General features: G+C 44.7%; 1 protein-coding gene across 2 annotated transcripts in view; it reads left to right on the top strand.

Annotated features, from left to right (window-relative positions):
• LOC145343066 (beta-1,3-galactosyl-O-glycosyl-glycoprotein beta-1,6-N-acetylglucosaminyltransferase-like) overlaps nucleotides 1-25,151 on the top strand; it is a 93,914-nt gene that overhangs the window by 42,047 nt on the left and 26,716 nt on the right. Inside the window, exon 2 of one of the 2 annotated variants that reach the window (XM_080188888.1) lies at nucleotides 9,246-9,315. The exons of the other annotated variant lie outside the window; for it this stretch is intronic. The gene's annotated coding sequence lies outside the window, so the exon portion shown is untranslated. The remainder of the gene's footprint in view (nucleotides 1-9,245; nucleotides 9,316-25,151) is intronic. 2 annotated transcript variants of the gene reach the window in all.

Below are 25,151 nucleotides of genomic sequence, written 5' to 3'. Positions count from 1 at the left end.
GCCAAAGAGCCTGTTCTTGTGCTATATTATTCTTTGTTCTTTGATTTTAAAATCCGAATATTATTGTTCTTTTCATTGCGCAGTCAGTCCTATACCAAGCAACAGAAACTTCCTTAGCAACACTGAATACTAACCTAGAAGAGACCTAAGCTAAGTAAAACTGTCTCTGCAGAGGAATAATTGGCTTTTCCTTATTAATAAGAAAACTATTGTACAGTTGGAGAGTGGTTGATTGGTTCCTTTGCAGAATACCTTATTACCTGCTTCCAGCATTGTGAATGGTAACTGCTTGCTGCCAGCATTAACTGCAACATGAAAACTAATTTATGAGGAAAAATTTAGTATACTAAATGGGTCTGCCAGGTGTTCATTGGCATTACTGTAAATGATTGAGCACTTTTACAGCTTTCCTGGCAAGGCCGATAGTTTTAAAGTCAGGAATGGAAACCAATTTCTCATACTATTGCAAAGAGTGAGAGGAGAAGACAACCTGTAATAATGTTGGCACAGTGGATGGAATCCTCCCAGTCGTGTGGGGGCATGTTGAAAGCAGACCGAGGAAATTTACGAAATTTAGTGTTAGATCAGAGTGCCGACTGTCTTCCCAGAGGCTCTGCCTCGTAATAGTGGGAAGCCAATCTACATGATTAACTGCCCATCTGAGGGCTAATAGGGATCTTCCCAGCAGTGATACCCCATTGATGGCCAAGTCTGGCAGGTGCCTGGAACCAGCATGCCAGTCGCCACCCAAAGGCTCCCCAACGCCTGTAGCCATCCTGTGCAGCGGATTCCACTCCACGGGTGTGGCTCGTATCTGTGACTGCCTTATATTTGATTAGCTTGACACCTCTTCAGGGGGTGCCTCAACATGGCACCCTCCCACACTCTCTCCTACAGTGAGAGTGCTCACCTGTGGGACTGCCACCCTTGGAGAATTCAGGAATCCAACTGCCCTCCTTAATTGGATCGCTGACCAGGAGATGGCCTTTTGATTGGTCTACCCCAGGAAGATCCCCTCTGGCAGGCATGCTGATAGCCAGTGCAAGTTTGGAACCCAGAAATGATCCTAACCTTCGATTCCACCCAGTGTGTGGATTAATGAGGAAGTCTTAAATTCTCAAGCCCCGCACATCGGGAAGGTCTTGACAATTATCTTTTGTGGCTTTGCTTTTGCTAATTTCATTATTTTAAACTGACTATTAAAGTTAAAACATCCATTCACCCAAAGTCAAAAATCTTATCATCATTTCTTCAGTACACACTGTACAAGTTGTACCTTATAATTTTGGACATTACAAAATACTTTTTGTTGTCACACACTATCAAACCAATGATTAAGCAATCTAACTGCTAATAGAGGTTTCCACACACACTCCGAAAATGTGACCTTAAAATATCCATTGCTGGGATGGAAATACACTTTGATATTACTGCTGTTTTTTTTTAGCTTCCATTTTCAATACTGGTTTACTATCAGCAATGATTTGAGAATTTCAGTTTCTTCATGTTGCCCATGACTGGAATAAGAGTCTCCACATATTTTAAAGTTAAAGTTTCTTTATTAGTATCACAAGTAGTTGTACATTAACACCAATGAAGTTACTGTGAAAATCCCATAGTCACTACATCCTGGTACTGTTCAGGTATGCTGAGGAAGAATTTAGCTTGGCCAGTGCACCTAACCAGCATGTCTTATGTACTGTTCTGGTCACCTCACTACTGAGATAAATGGGCTGAAGTTAGAAATAGGAAAGGAGTGGTCACGTTGTTAGGAATTTTCCAGAGGTCCCCAAATAGTAATATAGATGTGGAGGAGGAAATTGCAAAACAGATTATGGATGGGCGTGGAGGTCACAGGGTAGTTGTCATGAGTGACTTTAACTTTCCAAATATCGATTGGAACCTTTATAGGTCGAATAGTTCGGATGGGGCAGTTTTTGTACAGTGTGTGCAGGAGGGTTTCCTGACACAATAGGCCAGATTTTACCATTTTCATTCTAAATGCCGATTCTGGGTGTAGTACAGATCCGACTTAGAAATCCGCTGTCAGGCGCCCCCATACGCTCTCAGCCATCTCCAGTCAGATTCACACTGTGGGCGGGGCTTAGCGCTGCCTGAACTGTGCATGCGCAGTTAGAAAAAGATTGGAAAAAGCGCTCAAGTATCAGATCTGTATCAGAAAGTGGGACTGATGGTGTATCTCTGGGAGGTGGGGGGAGGGGTGAGGTGGAGGGGCGAGTAAGATGGATCTCGGGGGGGGGGCAGGCGAGGGCGGGTAAGATGGATCTCGGAGAGGGGGGCAGATGGATCTTTGATGGGGAGGCAGATGGATATCTGGTGGGGGCAGGGGGGTCTGCTGCCACTCTGCAGGTGCTCAGTGGGGTGGGGAGAGGGGCAGGGATGGCGATCGGCCTGAGTAGTAGGGGGTGGATAAGGGGGACAGTGATGTGTGTGAGTAGTGGAAGCTGGATAAGGGGGTCACACACACATCACTGCCCCCCTTATTCACTCTCTCCACTACCCAGACTGATTGCCACCCCTGCCCCCTTCCCTCCCACTGATTGCCTGCAGAGTGGCAGCGGACCCCTCTGCCCTCCCACCAGAGATTCATCTGCCCCCCCCACCCCCTCCCCCACCAGAGATCCATCTGATCCACCTCCCTCCTCCCCCCACTCCCAAGACAACGACCTGGCCTCATTCCCCCCCCACCCCCGACAACGAACGTGCCTCACTTCCTCCCCCCCCAGAGAATGGTCTGGCCTCACTCCCCCTCCCCTCCAGAAGAACATCTGACCCGCCTCCTCAGCAACCCCACCGTCAGACAATGATCAGCCCAAACCCCCCCCCCTCCACCACCAGAAACGATCAGCCCTCCCCCCAGCCAGAGATACATCTGACCTGCCTCCTCCTCCTCCTTCCCAACCAGACAACGATCTGACCTCACTCCCCTCCTTCTTCCTCCAACCAGAGAATGATCTGATCCCACTCCCCCCCCACCCCCCACTGCCACCACTGATCTGAGTCAGAGAGCCGTTGGAAACACTAATCACGCTCTTCAGAGACTGGATCACCCGACTCACACTTTTATTCAGCAGGTCCCTAAAAGCACGATTGTGGATTGTTAAATGCGGTGGTAAAGGGGGAAATGCTGATAGAGTTGGGCGGGCAGTTCATTAATTCAATTTAAATGCATGCAAATGTATTTAAATCATCGTTGTGCCCAAATGGATCCCCGCCATTCGCGGATCTCGGTGAAGTAGCAATCTGCGCGGACTCGGTGCAGATCGTGATAAAGACCTCACACCCGACTTTACTACGATTTCACACCCAAAAACGGGCGCAAATTGTTGGTAAAATTGGGCCCAATATGTGGATAGGCCGACAAGAGGTGGGGCCACATTGGACTTGGTACTGGGTAATGAACCGGGCCAAGTACTAGCTTTGTTTGTGGGAGAGCACTTTGGAGATAGTGGTCAGATGTAATTTGGAGTATCGTGAGCAGTTTTGGGCCCTGTATCTAATAAAGGATGTGCTGGCCTTGGAAAGTGTCCAGAGGAGGTTCACAAGAATGATCCTTGAAATGTTTAAGAAGGGTGCCAGGCAAAAGGCGGGGAATTATAGGCCGGTTAGTTTAACGTCTGTGGTAGGTAAAATGTTAGAATCCGTCATTAAGGAGGAAATTGCGAGGCATCTTGAAGGGAATTGCTTGATAGGGCAGACGCAACACGGTTTCATTAAAGGGAAGTCGTGTCTGACAAATTTACTGGAGTTCTATGAGGATGTGTCTAGGGCGGTGGATAGAGGAGAGCCGGTGGATGTGGTCTTTCTGGATTTTCAGAAGGCGTTTGATAAGGTACCTCACAAGAGGTTACTGCAGAAGGTCAGAGGACATGGAGTTGGGGGTAGGGTGTTAGCGTGGATAGAGGATTGGTTGTCAAATAGGAGGCAGAGAGTGGGGGTCAATGGGTGCTATTCGGATTGGCGGTTGGTGACTAGTGGGGTGCCCCAGGGGTCGGTGCTGGGGCCTCAGCTATTTACCATTTATATAGATGATCTGGAGGAGGGAACCGAGTGTAGGGTGTTGAAATTTGCTGATGACACCAAGATTGGGGGAAAGGCAAATTGTGCGGAGGGTGTGGAGAGTCTGCAGAAGGATCTAGATAGGCTGGGCGAATGGGCCAGGAAATGGCAAATGGAATTTAATGTTGGCAAGTGTGAGGTGGTCCACTTTGGTAGGAAGAATGGTAGGAAGGACTATTACTTACGTGGCGAAAAACTGCAGCAGGCGACGGTGCAGAGGGACCTCAGGGTCCTTGTGCATGAGTCGCAAAAACCCAGCCTGCAGGTGCAGCAGGTGGTCAGGAAGGCGAATGGGATGTTGGCCTTCATAGCGAGGGGGATTGAATATAAAAGTAGGGAGGTCTTGCTGCAGCTGTATAGGGCATTGGTGAGGCCGCAGCTGGAGTACTGTGTGCAGTTTTGGGCGCCGCACCTGCGCAAGGATATTTTGGCCTTGGAGGGAGTGCAGAGGAGGTTTACTAGGCTGATACCGGAGTTGAGGGGGTTGAGCTATGAGGAGAGGCTGAATAAACTAGGCTTGTACTCGTTAGAGTTTAGAAGAATGAGGGGAGATCTCATTGAGACGTATAAGATGATGAATGGGATGGATAGGATAGAGGTGGAGAGACTCTTCCTGCTCAAAAAAGACAGTAGGACTAGGGGGCACAGCCTCAAGATAAAGGGGGGGCGGTTTAGAACGGAGTTGAGGAGGAACTTCTTCACTCAAAGGGTGGTGAATCTCTGGAATTCTCTGCCCGTTGAAGTGGTGGAGGCTGCCTCGCTAAATATTTTTAAGAAGCGGGTTGATGGGTTTTTGATAAGAGAGGGGATTAAGGGTTATGGGGAGAGGGCGGGAAAGTGGAACTGAGCCACGACAGATCAGCCATGATCTTATTGAATGGCGGGGCAGGCTCGAAGGGCCAGATGGCCTACTGCTGCTCCTATTTCTTATGTTCTTATGTTCTTATGAAAAGCTTGTTATATGAGGAACGGTTGAGGCATCTGGGTGTGTACTCGCTGGAGTTTAGAAGGATAAGGGAGGATCTTATTGAAACTTTCAGGATACTAGGAGGCCTGGATAGAGTGGACATGGAGAGGATGTTTCCACCAGTAAGAAAAACTAGAACCAGAGGGCACAACCTCAGAAGACTAAAGGGACGATCCTTTAAAACAGAGACGACGAAGAATTTCTTCAGCCAGAGTGGCATATTTGTGAAACTCTTTGCTGTAGAAGGTTGTGGAGGCCAGGTCATTGAGTGTTTTTAAGACAGAGATAGAATGGCTCTTGATTAATAAGGGGATCAGGAGTTATGGGGATGAGAAAAATATCAGCTGTGATTGAATGGCGGAGTAGACACGATAGGCCGAGTGGTCTATGTCTTATGGTCTTATCGGTCATGGCTGGGCAGTGTCCACCCTGGAGGAATCAGAGACCACCAGCGATATGTCATGGGATCTGTGACTTCACAACTTTTTCTTTATAGTCTACACCATTAAATCCCGCTATTGTCATCGGTGGCTTCAACATTTTTTTTCCTCCCGATTACGGCTTTTGCCGACTTCTAGGAAAATCTCACCCAATAGTATCATGAGATAAAGTAGCTAAACAAATAAGTGGATAAGTAGCAGGTGACTTATATCATGGAAACAAATTGAATTTATGGGCGGCACAGTTAGCACTGCTGCTTCACAGCTCCAGGGACCTGGGTTCGATTCCTGGCTCGGGTCACTGTCTGTGTAGAGTCTGCACGTTCTTCTCATGTCTGCGTGGGTTTCCTCCAGGTGCTCCAGTTTCCTCCCACAGTCCAAAGAAATGCGGGTTAGGTTGATTAGCCATGCTAAAATTGCCCCTTAGTGTCCTGAGATGCATAGGTTAGAGGGATTAGCAGGTAAAATATGTAGGAATATGGGAGTAGGGCCTGGGTGGGATTGTGGTTGATGCAGACTCAATGGGCCGAATGGCCTCTTTCTGCACTGTAGGGTTTTATGATTCTATGAATGTATAATAAATGTTGAAATATGTGAAGTTTTACTACAGTTTCAATATTTCACATCCTTTCAAGAAATCTTCAACGTCTTTCAACACTACCAGTAGCTCTATTGTACACCACTTCAATGCACTTCAGAATGTTGTTTGGTAATTTATAGAAGGAATCAGGTCTGCGTGATAGCTTTGATGTGATGTTGAGAATGCAGTAAGATTCAGCAGTCATTGATTTATGAAGTCAACCAAGGCTATCTAACTGCATTAGAAATGAAAGCTATGTTAGCTGTCATCTACTGTGAATTCAACCAACTTGGACTTACAGACTAGTTTTCACACTATTGTTGAATTAGAGGAAGGAACATGCCCTCCTGGTTGCCTTTCTGATTCATGTTCAGTGGGCTTCACTGAACTAAATCGCTGTTCATTCATCCTTCAAGTAAGCCATCTGCTCAGCACTATCGACTATGACAGCACTACAAGTCTACTACTTCTTTCTTCATTAATATTCAAGTCCCACTCCAGGACTTATTTACCCTTCTAATCCACCTAAACTACACACCTTGGGACATTAAGAGACAATTTAGCATGGCTAATTCACCTAACCTGCATACCTTTAGACCGTGGGAGGAAACCTGAACACCCAGAAGAAATCCCCACATACACGGAGAGAAAATGTAAGTTCCACACAGTCACCCAAGGCCAGAATTGAACCCAGGTCCCTGCTGCTACGAGGTAGCAGTACTAACCACTGTGCCACAGGAAAGAAAGCCTAATAGTAGCAGTTAGATCAATGTAAAACCTATCCAAGTTAGAAGTGTTGTGGGAAATTACCACTGGACTCAGACCGGAGTTCAAAAGTACAGCTTTATTTCGGACACAAAGCTTCTGGAGAAAGCACTAGTACTCCGCAGTACTTGGCAGGTACCTTCTCAGCAATACAATACGAGTGATACATTTTTATACTTTTCAGACAATGGATAGTCCAGACATTAGCCATTTAACACATTGTTTTAGTTGAGTAGGATCGATAGTTAACACATTGTTACAGTCAAACGTATACAGACATTAGCATTTAACATCGCATTGCTTCATAGAATGGATACATTTCCTCTATCAGTGACTATCAATCACTTAGTTTCGGTCTATTTATACAATAATTGGTTTTCATGCATTTATGTATTCCCGTTCCCATTTATAGCTAAACTATAGACCTTACTGCCCTGAGTCTGTCCTGATCTTTAAAGTGCCTCAAGCTCTTACTGGCTTCCTGCAGTATTTGTTTCCTGCATGTTTAACTTCAAATAACTGTCTGCATGTTTTAACTTCAAGTAGCTATCTGTGCTAAAGTCAGTGCCTGCTTAATGTCTCTTTCTCAGGTAACCATTTTATGTGCCAGGCCACCATTTTGTGTGTCAGGTACTCATCTTTATGATTTTCCCCACTTCAGTCCCCACTTTTGGTCCGGATTATGACTTTAATAACCCCTAGACCAACAATTACACATTCACATATAGAGGTCAATTTTCTTCTTTCCTTCTTTGTTTCTTCTGATGTCTTCAGAGTTCTTCATCATGGGTTCTTCCTCAATGGATACACAGGCTCCTGGCACAATTCTCATTACAATAGCCTTGCAGCAGACTTTTAGGCATCCAACAATTAGACTACACACAATTACAATTGAGATAAGTCTGACTAATCCATGTAATACGTAGGATTCCCAGGACTCCCCTACTGGCCATTCCAGCAAGTTACTTCCTTTCTTGGGTCCCTGTCTGAAACTATCAAGTTGTTCTCTGATGTTATTGACGACTTGTGTAATGTTATAGGACTCGTCCGTGACATGGGTTATGCATTTGTTGCCTACGATTGTACACACTCCCCCTTGTTGTGCTAACTGGTTACCCACTGCGTATCGTGCCTGCTGTGCATATAATCTCAGTTCAGCTATTTCTTGGTTAACAGCCTCCAGTGCTTTTGAAGTGCTGTTTCCCAGGACTTTTAGTCCACAAACAAATATGATTCCTGTTGTTTGCAGTAATCACTCCTGCTGCTGCCCCCCCCACCCCCCCACAGAGATAAGGCTCCAAGGAACCCGTATCCCAATGATGATCCCATTGTGCCTGGGGCTTTCCAGTTGGCGCAGAATTCTTTGCTAATAGCCCAGGTTACTATTCTCATCCATATATGCCCCTTTTGAGGGCATGGAACAGTCAGTGGTCCTTTTGTTCCTACTGCAAAACAGTTTGGGAGGTTTGGTGTGTATGTTGTGTAAGTATCATTGAAGAGGAACACACATCCCTTCTTAGCCTGGTAACATTTAGTGTCTCGATTATGAGTTTGTTCATATTGCCAATTGTTTGGTTTACTTGACTCCCCATTTGATCCCACCATCTGGTAAATATCAGATGGGTATGTCCATTTGGCTGAGCTTACATGAGTTCCATTGCATTGTCCGCAAATGAGCTGTCTTCCTGCGGCTATATTTAGATATTTCCGTTCATCACATGTGCAAGTAAACTGTCCCTTGTTAACCTGACAATGTTGACGGACATGTTGCATCTGCACGCAGGAATCATTCTTAGGGGCCAAGGCATAGGCACATCCCCATCCCTGTCCTGTAAAGCAAAGCGGATAGCTTGGTGTATCTGAACAAACTTTTCCTCCCACCTGTTGGAACTCCCTGCACACAGGATCTGTGGGGTTTACAAGTCCCACACGTCTCCCTTGTATACCTCTTTCATATTTGCCAATATGTCCCTTACAGGGTGCATTTGATGTATTTACTGTATATAAGTCATGAGGGGTCCACCCAGGAGTGGCTACAAATAGAGCTTCTACCGATTGTGCTAATGGGTAACATACAATTCGATTCCTATGTCAGTGTATATGAGCTTTGTAAAATAGAGTATCCTCCAATCCAGTCAAATTTACAGTCGCGACAACGCAAAGTAGTACAGTTACATACACGATTACATACATATTCGCAACGATCAAGTATCAATCCTAATACTATAATTTATATAATCTCCAAAAATTATACTATTAACCCGAATGCGCCAGTTACTCTTCTTTTCAGTCTTTGCCTGTGTTGAGGAAAGCAGTCCAGTTAATTCAGTCATTCATTCATTCATATATTTCTTTGTGTAATTTCAGCTGGGCCCAATGTTTCAATATACCTTTCCCTCTTATGTCTACACAGGTACAGGTGTCTCCATTAATTATAACTTCATATGGCCCATTACATTTTGGTGCAAACCTTGGTTTATCAGGTAATGTTTTTACTAGGACGCAATTTCCCACTGCTGGGACGTCAGGGAGCATTTCAAGCTTTCTCTCTGCGTTTTTTTATTTCCTGAGTGTCTTTTTTCAATTTGCACATCCCTGTTAGTTATGTGCTTAGTTCCAAAACGTACCTCCTGATTTTTTTAGTGGACCTATATCGGTCCCACCTGTTATGATGCTTTGCCCGTCCTGTCATTAGTTCATAAGGGGTTAATCCAGTTGTCCGGTTTGTGGTAGCTCTTAGTCTCATTAGTATAGTGGCAATACCTCTGTAATTCACTTATACATCAGTCATGCAAAATATTTAATTACATATCCCCTTTACATAGAAAGCTTAGTGTGAATCAAATAACACTTTGCACTGGCGTTTTGGCTGCAGCTGGACATCCATTCATTTGTATGTAATCCTATCAAAAAACATCACTTTCCCTATTAAAATCACATGCCATACAGCTCCAATCTTTGTATGATGTACTCTTAGATTATATCTAATTTGATCATTTGTTTGCTTGTAAGCACCGTATTAGAGTACTTCATAAAATGCCGCTACCCTACCTACAAAGAAGTGCATTCAACTGCTTAGCATCAACATTTAGCAGCGTTGTGCAAGTTATTCAGCATTTGATTTTATTCTCAGTTCTCTATGGCAATGCTATACTGTATAATAATAATCAAGCGGCAGTTACATCATATCACTTTACACATCATAACTGTGATATCCAAACCTTTTTAATTTAAGTTGTTTGTGTTTTTAAACTGAGTTAAGCTTTGCAGCTGCCCTGAGGTTAAACTAAGATGCAAAGCACAGCATCCACTGCTTGCAACAAACACTCCATAAGAACAATCAGGCTTCAACAACTCCTGCTCTCAATCTAATGCATCAACAACCACCTGCATGTGGCAAGCAACCAGACCACACAAACACACTGAAATACTAAAACTAATAAGATTCCTCCTCTCCGCCTCCAGGTATGCCACTACCCATTCTACCAATTCATTATAATCTTGGGACATAATCACTCCCACTTTTAGGATGGTTTGGTGAGCACTAGCGAGTCCATCCTTAAAAGCCTGGATAAATGCTCGATCTCCTCGACCTGGGTTCCCTTGTCCTGAGCACTCTTCATATACCTGGAACAATTGTTCCCCGTATTCAGAAGCTCCTTCCCCTTTTAACTGTTTTGTTGTGGTTATTCTGCTCCAGTTAGTAGGACCATTCCCTAAGACCCCCTGAATCTCTGCTTTAAACCGGGTGAAAGGTGTCTGTTGGGCATCTATCTCCGATGTTAGGGGAACTACTGTTTAAAAAAGGAAGTAGATAAAAGGCGGGTAACCATAGGCCGGTTAGCTTAATGTCCGTAGTTGGGAAAATGCTGGAATCCATCATTAAAGAAGAAATAGCAGGACACCTGGTAAACAGTGGTTCGATCAAGCAGATGCAGCATGGATTCATGAAGGGAAAGTCATGTTTGACAAACTTACTGGATTTTTATGAAGATGTAATGAGTGCGGTTGACAGAGAGGGACCGGTGGAAGTGGTGTTTTTAGATTTCCAGAAGGCGTTCGATAAGGTGCCTTACAAAAGGTCGCTGCAGAAGATTAAGGTCCACGGAATTGGGGGTTAAGTGATAGCGTGGATTGGGGATTGGCTATCTAACAGGAAGCAGAGAGTTGGAATAAATGGGTGCTTTTCTGGTTGGCAGTTGGTGACTAGTGGCGTGCCGCAGGGATCGGTGCTGGGGCCTCAACTGTTTACCATATACATAGACAATCTGGAGGAGGGGACCGAGTGTAGGCTAACAAAATTTGCTGATGACACAAAGATGAGTGGGAAAGCGAATTGCATGGAGGATGCAGAAAGTCTGTAGAGAGATTTGGATAGGCTGAGTGAGTAGACGAGGATCTGGCAGATGGAGTATAACGTTGGCAAGTGTGAGGTTATCCACTTTGGAAGGAATAATAGTAAAATGGACTATTATTTAAATGATGAAAAATTACAATCTGCTACAGTGCAGAGGGACCTGGGGGTCCTTGTGCATGAATCACAAAAACTCAGTTTGCAGGTGCAGCAGGTGGTCAAGAAGGCAAATGGAATGTTGGCCTTTATCGTGAGGGGGATAGAATATAAAAGCGGGGAGGTCTTGCTGCAATTGTACAGGGCACTGGTGAGGCTGCAACTGGAGTACTGTGTGCAATTTTGGTCCCCTTATTTGGGAAAGGATATATTGGCCTTAGAGGAGGTGCAGAGAAGGTTGATACCAGAGATGAGGGGGCTAGCTTATGAAGAGAGATTGAGTAGATTGGGCATGTACTCGTTGGAGTTTAGAGGGGTGATCTTATGGAGACATATAAGATAATGAAGGGGCTAGAAAGGGTGGAGGCAGAGAGATTCTTTCCACTTAGAAAGGGAACAAGAACTAGAGGACACAGCCTCAAAATAAGGGGGAGTCAGTTTAGAACAGAGTTGAGGAGGAACTTCTTCTCCCAGAGGGTAGTGAATCTCTGGAATTCTCTGCCCATTGAAGCAGTGGAGGCTACCTCGTTGAATATGTTTAAGTCACAGGTAGATAGATTTCTGATCAATAACGGAATTAAGGGTTATGGGGAACAGGCGGGAAAGTGGAACTGATCCAGTTCAGATCAGCCATGATCTTGTTGAATGGCAGAGCAGGCTCGAGGGGCTGGATGGCCTACTCCTGCTCCTATTTCTTATGTTCTTATGTCCACCGTCTCCCACTATAATCCTGTGCTGGAGGAGTGGCGGGTCCACCTGCTACCTACCTCCACTTATCCGCTGGACAGGCTTCTCTGATCAGCTGGTGTATGTCTCTCAGCTGTAATTGGTGTCTTATCCAGATTGTGTCTGGGTATTCTTCCCAGAATTTAGTGTTTGCGCTTCTAGGTTGTAATTTACCCAGGAAGGCCATTATCTGCTGTCTCTCACCTGGGGTGAAGGGCTTATAATTTGCCTTTGGCTGTGCATCTGTTCCCCATCGGGTTACTGGCGCTAAGTTGTGTTCTAGCGCTTCCCATTCCTCTAGATGAGCGGTTGGTCCCTGTCGTGTGGGCTCATAGCGAGGTAGAGGAACAGTTTCCCCTCTCCATTGCTTTTCTTCTAATACCTGGTTTTGTTTCCCCAATTACCTCACTCAGGATTCTAATTCTCTAATCTTTTCTTTATCTTCACTCCACTTCGTAGTAGAGGCAATACTTGCTCAATTAGACCAGCTAACTGATGTATTAACAATACTCCTGTCTTCTTTGTCTTGTTTCTCTTTATCTATCCACTTTCTCTGCTGCTGTAGGGTCTGAGAAGTATCCCAGCCATCTATTTGCCTCCTCTTTGTTAATGCTTACCTGCCTGTCATGTACACTTCAATGAGAGAGCCTGCAAATCCTCTCTTAACTTCATTATCTGCCATTTCTCAGACCTCACTATCCCCAGTCACTATTGCCACCTTGGCAATGTGTTTTAGGCACTGTACGGCCATGATTGCTCCCTAGTAAAGTGTGCTGTCTACCATAGGGACTTCACTACCCCCAGCCACTATTACTACTCTAGCACCGTGTTTCATTACCGTCATAGGGTCTCAACTTATACTCACAGCATCCAGTATTACTACCTCGGCAATGTGCCTTTCCACTGGAGTCTGGCTCGAGGTCAGAGTTGATCAAGCTCCTTTTCCACACCGCTTTTACAACATTGACAGTCCAGTACCCAATTTTACAAACTTTCATGCAATCAGATGGCAACTCTGCATTTGTTTGCCCCTACAGAGTTTGATGTTAACTGACCTTTGCCATTTGTACTTCACAATCCTAAGTGTCCTTGGTGCCTCTATGCCCACTTCAATTCCTGACCTTCACATGGCAGATTTCCCCTCTTAACAAATGGTCTAAGTCTGGGTGTTTTGAAATAGGCACTATCTTGTCCTCTTGTCGGTCAGCACAAGTAACAGTTATTTATCACTATCAGCAGTAATTATCACTATACCACATACAACAATACTTATTACTTAAGTTTAACCTCTTTCAAACTGTATTCTTGACCTTGTCTGACTCCCACAGATTCAGTGATCTCTACCCTGGCTTTCCGATTGGGGCCAATGGATCGAAACTTACCAGTAATAGGATTCTAGCCGACTATGCCAATTGTTGTGGGAAATTACCACCAGAGTCAGACTGGAGGTTCAAAAGTACAGTTTTATTTCGGACACAAAGCTTCGGGAGAAAGCACTGGTACTCTGCAGTACTTGGCAGCTTCCTTCTCAATAATACAATAGGAGTGGCTCATTTTTATACTTTTCAGACAATGGATAGTCTGGACATTAACCACTTAACACATTGTTTTAGTTGAGTAAGATCGATAGTTAACACATTGTTACAGTCAGACATATACAGACATTAGCATTTAACATCGTATTGTTTCATGGAATGGATATATTTCCACTATCAGTGACTATCAATGACTTGGTTTTGGTCTATAAGTACAGTAATTGGTTTTCATGCATTTATGTATTCCCATTCCCTTTTATAGCTAAATTCTTTATCAGACCTTATTGTCCTGAGTCTGTCCTAATCTTTAAAGTGCCTCAAGTTCTTACTGGCTTCCTGCAAAATTTGTTTCCTGCATGTTTAACTTTAAATAACTGTCTCATGTTTTAATTTCAAGTAGCTATCTGCGCTAAAGTCAGTGCCTGCTTATTGTCTCTTTCTCAGGTAACCATTTTATGTGCCAGGCCACCATTTTGTGTGTCAGTTACTCATCTTTATGATGTTCCCCACTTCAGAGGAGATTGTCATCTCCAATTTATTGTTTATCAAATTCATGTCTAAACCAGAATTTCCTGTTTTGTAAGCACCTTGGCTTGCAGAACTTTGTTTTATTTTACATTTCAGAGCTATTGCTGCTCTTTATGGTCCCAATTCAACTTGCTCTAAGCAAAAATTTAGAATGTCTTGAAATACAAAAGAGCAGGGAAAATACATTTAAACATTCAGGCTGTCATTTTCTGAAATGGATAGAATCCCATTGGGATGGTGGTGCTACTCTGCTCATATGAACCTTCAGGTTATGACATTTTGCGTCAATATTGCACTTTTAACATAGTACAATGTCCCAGATTGCTTCCTAAGAGCATCATAAAAATAATTGACAATGAGCCACATAATGCAATATTAGAGCAGATAGACAAAGAGGCAGGTTTTTATGGATGTATTAAAGGAGGAAAGAGAGGTAAAGAAACAGAGAAGTTCAAGGTGGAAATTTGGGAGGTGCGCCAGCTAATGGTGGAGCAGTTTAAATCTGGGAGGGTCAAGAGACCAAAATTAGAACCTTTAGATGTCTCAGAGAGTTTTAGAACTGAAAGAGGCTATCAAGTTAGAAATAGCTGAGACTGTGAAGGGATTCAAAAGCAAAGATGATATTTTAAAACCGAGTAATTACTTGACCAGGAGATGACGTGAGTTATTGAGCACTTAAGGCTCTGGCTGAATGAGACTCGGTAAGAGTTAGAATATGGCAGCAAAAATTTAAGTGACCTTAAGTGACCTTTATGTTTATGAAGGGTGAAACATGAGAGGCATGCAACATTGGAATAGTCAAATCCAGAGCTAATAAACACATGGATGATGGTTTCAGTGGCAGATGAGCTGAGGCAGGGATGGATTCAGGAGACGTTATGAGATGGGAATGGATCATTTTGGTTATGGTACAGAGATGAGGTCGCAAGTTAGTCTTGGGGCTAAATATGACACCAAAGTTGTGATCAATTTGATTCGGCCTCAGACAGTTGCCATTGGATTCATTTCAATCACAAACTCTGCTTCTGGAGAGCTCAGAAGCAGAGTTTGTGATTGAAATGAATGCAATGGACATCATTTCTCAGTTTGTTGGAGCTTGGTTCAGGGACAAACGGAAGGAAAAGTCCTGGAAGTTAGTATTGTTACAGTTATGGTGTTCATAAGATTGTTATGTTTTGGGATTTTATTGTAAATTTGGGATAAAATAAAGCCAGTCATGCTCTGAAGTCTGTCTAACAACAGGCCTAAATGACCTGGTGTTTAAAGATTTAGGGTAGCATAGTGGTTAGCACTGCTGCCTCACAGTGGCAGGGACCTGGTTCAATTTTGACCTCGGGACACAGTCTGTGTGGAGTTTACCCCTTCTCCCCATGTCTGCATGTGTTTCCTCTGAGTGCTCCGGTTTCCTCCCACAGCCCAAAGATGTGCAGGTTAGGTTGTTTGGCCATGTTAAATTGACCCTAATTGACCCAGGGTAAATATGTGGGATTATGGGAATAGGATCGGGGTAGGAGTGTGGTCAGTGTAAACTCGATGGACCGAATGGCCTCCTTCTGCACTGTAGGGATTCTGTGATTAAATGGAGGCCCAGTTTGTTTTGCTAGAAAGTCTAAGATGTTCACACTTGGAAAAAGTAGCAGCAACACCTGTGTTTACAGTGGTCAGACTGGTCTCCAAAGTCGCTGGAAAGTGCCTATAATATTGGGTTGTAAATAGTTATGCTTTAAGCTGTCCATTTACTTACAAGATAAAATACAATTGGAGTCTCAAGCATGGATAATCAGCATTTATTCTGGATACAAGGCCCTGTGATTTACATTCCATGGAGTGGGCTTTGTGAGGTGAACAGTTTCCAAGATATCCCTGAAACACAAAGAGGCAGGCAGATTGCCTGGGTGTGAAGGAGAGAAAGCCATTAGAGGCTGAAAGACTCTATGGTTCACCACACAGAAATGCAGGTGAGAATTCAGTCTCAGATTGAAAAAAATCGAATTTGTGAGGATTTGAATCAAGGTTAGAAGATCCTCCCAGCTTGCACTAGAGGGAGAATTGACAGGAAAAGCCATCACTGTGGAAGAAGTTTTTGCTTGGGAAAAAAAGAATAAAAGTAAACCCTTGGAAGCTAAAATCACTTTGTCCTGGGTCTGGGAAAATTAAATGACTGGAAGGAACAGTGTATAGTATACCTGTGAAGTAGGTTTTTCAGTTTTATTATCAGTAAAAAGGGACATTTTGGTTCTGTAGTTTAAAGTATAAGTTGCCTGCAAAAATATATTTTAGTGAATCGTGCTTTTAGTCTGCCTGTTACGATTAAAGTCTTAAAACATGAAATCTTACAACGCCACCATGTCTGTTGCCAACTGGAAATTCAAATTTTTCTTTTTAAAGTTTTTGTTCTCTAAGAGGACCATAATGATGTTAAATTGTGATCCCCATGTGACTGTGCCCACTGCAGCTTTCGCCAAGCTGAGATTAAAGGCGAGCAGAGAATCTCCTTGGATATGTCTGCTAAGTAATTATGAAGCAGCAGCGGTTGTTATAGATCAGCACAGTGGAACAGTGGTTATTACTGCTGGCTCACAGCACCAGAGGCCAGGGTTTGATTCCAGCCTTGGGTGACAGTCTGTGTGGAGTTTGCATGTTCTTCCTGCATCTGCATGGGTTTCCTTCGGTTGCTCCGATTTCCTCCCACAGTCCAAAGATGTGTGGGTCAGATGGATTGGCCTTGATAAATTGCACATCAGTGTTTAAAGATACATAGGTTAGGTGGATTAGCCACAGTAAATATCTCATGCAGAAAGGGAAGTCCTAGACCATAAGACAGAGGAGCAGAATTAGACCACTCGACCCATCGAGTCTGCTCCACAATTCAATCATGGCTAATTTTTTTCTCATCCCTGTTCTCCTGTCTTTTCCCCATATCCCCTGATCCCCTTATTGTTCAAGAACCTATCTATCTCTGTCTTAAAGACACTCAATGACCTGGCCTCCACAGCCTTCTGCAGCAAAGAGTTCCACAGATTCACCACTCTCTGGCTGAAGAAATTCCTCCTCATCTCTGTTTTAGAGGATCGCCCCTTTAGTCTGAGGTTGTGTCTGGTTCTAGTTTTTCTTACTAGTGGAAACATCCTCTCCATGCCCACTCTATCCAGGCCTCCCAGTATCCTGTAAGTTTCAATAAGATTCCCCCTCATCCTTCTAAATTCCAGCCTGTACAGACCGGATCCCTCAACCATTCCTTGCTTTTAATTCCAGGGATCATTCTTGTGAACCTCCTCTGGACCCCTTCCAAGGCCAGCACATCCTTCCTTAGGTATGGCGCCCAAAGTCCTCACAGTACTCCAAATGGGGTCTGAGCAGAGCATTATACAGCCTCAGAAGTACATCCCTGCTTTTGTATTCTAGCCCTCCCAACATGAATGCGAACACTGCATTTGCCTCCCTAACTGACGACTGAACCTGCACGTTAATTTTAAAAGAATCTTGAACAATGACTTCCAAGTCCTTTTGTGTTTCTGATTTCCTAAGCATTTTCCCATTTAGAAAATAGCCTATGCTCCCATTCCTCCTTCCAAAGTGCATAACCTCACAATTTTCCACATTGTATTCCATTTGCCACTTCTTTGTCCACTCTCCTAACCTGTCCAAGTCTTTCTGCAGCCCTCCTGCTTCCTAATTACTATCTGTCCCTCCGCATATCATTGTATCATCTACAAATTTACCAACAGTGCCTTCAGTTCCTTCCTCCAAATCGTTGATGTATATTGTGAAAAGTTGTGGTCCCAGCACTGACCCCTGAGGCACATCACTAGTCACCGGCTGCCATCCTGGGAAAGACCCCTTTTTTCCTACTCTCTGCCTTCTGCCAGTCAGCCAATCTTCTATCAATGCCAGGATCTTACCCTTAATAACCATGGGCACTTAAACTTATTTAACAGTCTCCTATGCGGCACCTTATCAAAGGCTGGGTTGCTGTTTGGAGAGCTGGTGCTGGCTCGATGGGCTGAATAGCCATTTCAACACTGTAGGTATTCTATTTTATTCTTTGGTCAAGAATCTCTTGGTTTTGAAGAAGAGCCATACAGACTTGAAACATTAACTCTGTTTCCCACTCCGCAAATGCTGCTAGATCTGATAGGTTTTTCCATCATTTTTTGTTTTATTTCAGATTTGCAACATCTGCAGTTTTTTTCATAATGGAGGGAAACTGTCTATCCAAAATGGAGTCGAGGCTGGCTTGGCAGCAGGAGTATAGCGATGGTCAGGGTCCTGAAAGGCTGGTTAGGGATTTGGGAGAGCAGAGTAGTTGAGAGTGAAGAAGTGAAAGGAAACACAATGATAACAGAGGGGAACCTAAGAGGGATAAAGAAAAAAGAAGTAAAAAAAGCAAGGGAGGAAGTAGAAATAGTAGTATAAATTCAGGTCTGGTGCATCAGCTTTAACATGAACACAGGGAAAATTTTGTTGCATTGCAGAATTGGAGTGCATATATATTTAATGACAGACGAGATAAGTTAAAGTCAGACGTCCCATGGTGGGATAAAGTTGACATAAGGAGGATGGCATCAACATGGAGCATTGGTAAACACATATTCAGATTGGGTGACAGATGTGGGAAGTGGGACAGATCTAAACTTGCTGAATTAAGCTGTCAACACACCAGCAATTCACACAATAATATTGCTATTTTTTGGGCCAGCAGCATCGTGCAACAAGTCACAAATCCATAAAACGTTTAGGCTTCAAAGAGAACAAAGTTTGAAAGTGTAGAAGCTTTACAGCTAGCTAGCAAGTGACATTTAAAACCAAAATCCCAGGAGAGCCATTTGTTCTGAATAATGGATTACTTTTCCACGTAAACAAAGCGAGCTCCTATTTATTATTCTGTTGAATGTGACCCATTTCTTGAAATAGGCAAATTTTGTAGTGTTTGCATATGTGCATATACTATATGGAAATCAGGATTTCAGTGAAATGCAGTGAGGTAGATCCATTAAAAACAATAAAAGTAAAAATCAGGAGAGATGCTAAACATTTTACATTACTGCAAAGTAAAGATCTGCCAAAAGACTTATCGTCTGATATGATAGGGCAGGTGATTAAAATAAGTTGCAAACTTAATAGATGTATTTCCAATACTCTCACCAAAGTCCATCTTAACCATATAGTTTTTGATGTGGAGTTGCTGGTATTGGACTAGGGTAGGCACAGTAAGTAGTCTCACAACACCAGGTTAAAGTCCAACAGGTTTATTTGGTAGCACGAGCTTTCAGAGTGCTGCTCCACTCACCTGATGAAGGAGCAGCACTCCGAAAGCTCGTGCTATCAAATAAACCTGTTGGACTTGAACCTGATATAGTTTTTAGATCAAGTGCAGGCACCTGCCCCAGCTAGATGAAGACAATTTTCTGGCTGTTCACACCTTACCATTGTTGCAAATGAGGATGGAGAATTTGGCATTCAGCCAAATCTCCATTCACTGCAGCACGACTGGAAGATCCCACTGGTGTGAATGGCTGGAAAATTCATGAATCTATTATAGCAGGTTCCTTTGCATAATTTGGACCACAACAGAATTTCAACCAAAATTCACAGTGGGATCATGTGTGTAGTAGATCATCAATTTTGTCAGAGTTTCCAGCTACCAGGTTGCTTCTTTCACGTTCTTTTGTTGCCTGTCATTCACAATAGCCTTCCTGCACATGTCGTGGGTGCAACTACTATTAACTCCATTTGGATGAAGAAACACCTGGTTAGAAGGATCCTCAACAGTATCCTCGGCACCCTTATATAGCACCCTTAACATAGTAAAACTTCACAGGGTGCTTCCTGTGGTCAATTAACAAACAAGATTGGACATTGAATTACTTAAGAACACGGTAGTAGAGGTACCTTAAACTTGGTTAAAGATAAAAACAAAGAATGCTGGAAGTATTCAACAGGTCTGGAAGTATCTGTGGAAAGAAAAGTATAGTTAACAGCAGGATTTTCCTGCCACCCCGCGGCGGGTTTTCTGACAGCGTGTTGCTCACCATTGACGAAGAAGTCAATGGCCATGAGCGTCATTCACCAACCACACTACTAACCCCGTGGCCAGGGTCACTTTTGACGGGACCAGAAGACCCCCGCCAATGAGAAAGACCAGAAAATTCCTGTCAGTGTTTCAGATCAAGGACTGAATATTTCCAGCATTTTCTGGTTTTATTTCAGATTTCCAGATTTGTAGTAGTTTGCTTTGTGTTACCTTGACCAAAGCATCAATTTCAAGGAGCATCTTAAAGGACGACAGGGTAGAATCTGTTAGTTCAGTTGACTGGACAGCTAGCATATGGTTCAAGATTAACACCAACAATGCTGGTTCTGATCTTTGTTCCATCTGAGGTAAATGTCTCCTCGTCCTGCCCCATAGTACATTCAGGACATAAACCGTCCTAGTGGTTAGCATTGATCAGAAATTGAGCTGGACTAGCTATATTAATACTATGGCTGCAAGAACTGGCCAGAAGCTGGGGCTTCTGCCGACAGTAACTCACCTCCTGATTCCCTAAAGGGTGTCCACCATCTATAAGGCACAAATCATGAATTTGATGGAATACTCCCCATTTGCCTGAAAAAATGAGCTCCAACAACACTCAAGAAGTTTAACACCATCCAAGATTAAGCAGCCTACTTGATGGCCATGCCATCCAATACCTTAAACATTTACTCCCTACACTACTAATGCATAATGGTAGCAGTGTGTACCATCTACAAGATTCACTACAGAAACTCATCAAGGCTTCTTCAACAGCACCTTCCAAACTTCCAACCTCTATCACCTAGAAGGGCAAGAACACCACCATCTGCAAATTCCTCTCCAAGTCACACATCATCCTGACTTGGAACAATATCATTATCCTTTCGTTGTTGCTGGGTCAAAATCTTGAACTCCCTTCCTAGCACTACATGGATGGCAGTGGTTCAAGAACACAACTTGCCAACAACATCTCAAAGGCAGTTAGGGATGGGCAATAAATACTGGCATAGCTAGAGATGTCCACATTCAATGAACAAACAAAAATATATGTACAAACGTACCCAGGTCCTTTTGTGTTTCAGTGTTCTTCAATCTCTCTATTTAACTAATATTCCACTTTTCTATTCTTCCTGACAAAATGGAGAACCTCACATTTTCCCACATTATACTCCATCTGCCTAAATTTTGCCCACTCACTCAAACTATATCCTTTTGCAAACTCTTTGGGGCGATTCTCCCAAAAATGTTCTAAGTGTTGAATTCATGTAAAATCTGGAGTAAATCATGTGCTTTTTTCTGTGGAAGTTTCAAAGTGAATCTCCCACACTGCAGAGTGCCTCAGCGTGAATCACGCTAACAATCAGGGGCAGGGCTTATTACTGCTCGAGAGGCTGGCAGCAGAGTGTTACACCCACTCTTCTCCCCAGTTAAGCCCTGCCTCTTTGGCCTGCCTGATGCTTGCTGCACAGTGCCAAGATGACCCCTGAGCATTGGCACTTTGCCCGTTGGATAGTGCTGGGGGCCCAAGCTGGCACTGCCAAGGTGGCAATACCCAGGGGCACATCCCCCAGCACATGACCCTTGATTGCCCTCCTTCACTCCAGCGGGGTCACGCTGCCAGTTTCCCGCAAGTGGGGAGCTATACTAAACCCCGCAGGAGCGAAATACTCCTGGTGGGGTGGGGGGAGGCTAGCAGACCCGGAGACTTTAGTCCCGGGCTCGCTAATGATATTAAAATGAATTTAAATGAATTATGCAGCTCCGTGCTGCATTCCGTGCTGTGGCACCCATCAAAGAGCCTGCGAAACAACCTACTCAATGGGAGAATCGCCTCCATTGTATCCTCCTCACAGTTTGCCTTCTTACCTACCTTTGTACCATCAGCAAATTTGTCTACAATACAGTAACTCCCTTCATCCAAGTTATTAATATAGTTTGTAAATAGATAGAACGATAGACTCATAGAAATGTGGTGCAGAAAGAAGCCATTCAGCTCATCCTGTCTGTGCTGGCCAAAAAAGAAAATAGCCCTTTAATCTCATTTTCCAGTGCCTGGTCCATAATCTGTTTGAGTTCCCAGTATCTATTCTGCCCACACTCAACTAGCTCATTCGCCTGGTTGCTATTTGCCAACCTGAAAATGATCCGTTTATTCTGACTCTGTTTCCTATCAGTTAGCCAAACATCTGCCTATGCTAATATATTAACACCAACTTCATTTAAAGTGAAAACCGCTTTTTTCCTGTACTTCCGGTTCTCGGGGCTTGTTAGAGTGTAGTTTACTTCCGTACCGGAAGTTAGGCCAGGGGATAGTCGTTAAGGGGGAGCGGGGGGTATAAATCGGATACTCACCCGGGGACCCACCTCATTGTTCTCCGGAGCATTGAACCTGGTGGCTGTGGCTGTGGTGAGTGACTGATTTAAAGTGAAAACCGCTTTTTTCCTGTACTTCCGGTTCTCGGGGCTTGTTAGAGTGTAGTTTACTTCCGTACCGGAAGTTAGGCCAGGGGATTGTCGTTAAGGGGGAGCGGGGGGTATAAAAAAGGGGTAGCAGTATAGAGCGGGCAGCGTCGGGAGCGGGCAGCGGAGTGAGTGGGAACTGAGTGAGAAGGGCTTTGGCTTGCTGGGCTTAGGCGAGTGCAGGCTTAGAGAAGGTGAGAGTCAGATTCCTACCTTGGGCACTTACAGGAGGTTGGGACATGGCAGGGAATATAGGGAGGAATGTAAGTTGCGTCCGGTGCCACATGTGGGAGTTCCTGGTGGTGTCACGGGTCCCCAAGGTACACATCTGCAGTAAATGTTTAGAACTGCAGCGATTGAGGGCCCGGATCAGGCAACTCGAGGGGCGACTGGAAGATGCGTTTCTAGTTAGGGAGAATGAGGAGATAATGGCTGGGAAACATGAGCAGGAGGGGGTCTCAAGGGCGGAAGAGAAGGGAGGATGGACGACTGTTAGGAGGGGAAAGAGGAAGAAGAAGAGTAGTCAGGGTCCCCCGGCCTCCCCGGAGGCCCCCCAAGGTTCGTCGGCAGGGGCACAGAAAAATAGGAAGGAAGGGGAGACTGATTTAGAGGGACGGAAAGGGTCTGGTAAGGTGATAGTGGTAGGGGATGGGAGGGTCCGAGGGATTGATAGGAGGTTCTGTGGGCAGGGGCGTGACTCCAGGATGGTGGTCTGCCTCCCTGGAGCAGGGGTAAAAGATATAATGGAAAGGGTAGAGGGAATTTTGAAAGGGGAGGGGACCCAGGCAGAGGTCATAGTACATGTAGGGGAGGGGGATATAGGAAGGAGGAGTAGGGGAGAGGTCCGTAGGCAATTTAAGGAGTTGGGGGCCAAACTAAAGGGCAGGACCTCTAGGGTGGCACTGTCTGGGTTGCTGCCCAGTATGAGCAGGGCTAAGAATGACGAGATCATGCAGTTGAATGCATGGTTGAGGGACTGGTGTAGGGTAGAGGGGTTTACTTATGTAGATCATTGGGAGGTGTTTAGGAGAGAAAGGCAACTGTACAGGAGGGGTGGGGAGGATTTGAACGGGAGGGGGACTAGTGTCTTAGCAGGGAGGTTAGCTGGGGTGTTCAGGAATGATTTAAACTAATAGGGAGGGGGGGTGGGGAGGTGGCTGGGAGAGAGACGGGTGAAAGGAAAATTATAAGGGAGAAGGTGGTTCCGAGGGACATTTGTGGGTTGAACTGTGTCTGTTTCAATGCTAGGAGTGTGGCAGGGAAAACGGATGAGCTTAGGGCCTTGATGTTTGTGAGGCAGTTGGATGTGGTGGCTGTAACGGAGACGTGGTTACGGGGAGGGCAGGACTGGCAGCTGAATGTTCCTGGGTACAGGTGTTTTAGGTGTGACAGAGGAGGGTTGAAGAGAGGTGGAGGGGTGGCACTGTTAGTCAAGGAAAACATCACAGTAGTGCGGAGGGAGGGCGATATGGAAGAGATAGGGATTGAGTCGCTGTGGGTGGAGTTGAGGAATAAAAAGGGAGAGATCACACTGCTAGGGGTGTACTATAGGCCACCCAACAGCCCAAAGTCAGTGGAGGAGGGAATTTGCAGGGGCATTTTGGACAGGTGCAGAAAGAATAGAGTGGTTGTAGTGGGTGATTTTAATTTTCCCGGAGTGAATTGGAGGGGGCCTAGAGCTGGGGGTACGGAGGGAGAGGAGTTTGTGAGATGTGTTATGGAAGGGTCGCTAGAACAGTATGTAACTTGCCCGACTAGGGGAGGGGCTATACTGGATTTAGTGTTGGGAAACGAGCCAGGGCAGGTGGGTGAGGTAGAGGTAGGCGAACATGTGGCGAACAGTGACCACAAGTCCGTCTACTTTAGGATAAAAATGGAAAGGGACGAGTGCCGTCCAAGCGGGAGTGTGCTGAACTGGGGAAAGGCGAGCTATGGCAGGATTAGGAGGGAGCTGCAGCAAACTGACTGGGAGGGACTGTTAGCTGGCAAGTCCACGGTTGGCAAGTGGGAGGCTTTTAGGGACAAAATGAAATGGTTGCAGGGGAGGTTTGTTCCGGTTAAGCGAAAGGATGGGAAAGGTAGGATTAGAGAGCCGTGGATTACGGGGGATATTGAAGACTTGGTTAGGAAGAAGAGGGAGGCGTATGATAGGTCAAAACAAATGGGTACGGAGTGTGCGCTGGAGGAATATAGAGAGAGTAGGAGGGAGCTAAAAAGGGGAATTAGAAGGGCGAAGAGAGGGCATGAGATGGCTTTGGCCGGTAGGATTAAGGATAATCCTAAGGCATTTTATTCCTATATTAGAGGCAAGAGAGTAGTTAGAGGGAAAATTGGTCCTCTTAGGGACAAGAGTGGAGAGTTGTGTATTGAGTCGGAGGGAATGGGGGAGCTCCTGAATGAATACTTTGCGTCGGTATTCACGAAGGAGAGGGGTTCGGAATCGTGCGGTCTCTTGGAGGGAGCGGAGGTTCAGTTGCAGGATATAGTTATTACGAGAGAGGAAGTGCTAGGGCTTTTAGGTAGCGTAAGGACGGATAAAGCTCC

This window comes from Carcharhinus amblyrhynchos, chromosome 5 (genome assembly GCF_965287045.1).
Source record: "Carcharhinus amblyrhynchos chromosome 5, sCarAmb.v2.hapA, whole genome shotgun sequence".
Classification (NCBI taxonomy): Eukaryota; Metazoa; Chordata; class Chondrichthyes; order Carcharhiniformes; family Carcharhinidae; genus Carcharhinus; species Carcharhinus amblyrhynchos.
Note: the sequence above shows the minus strand (reverse complement) of the source record. Positions and strands in the feature narration are given on the sequence as shown.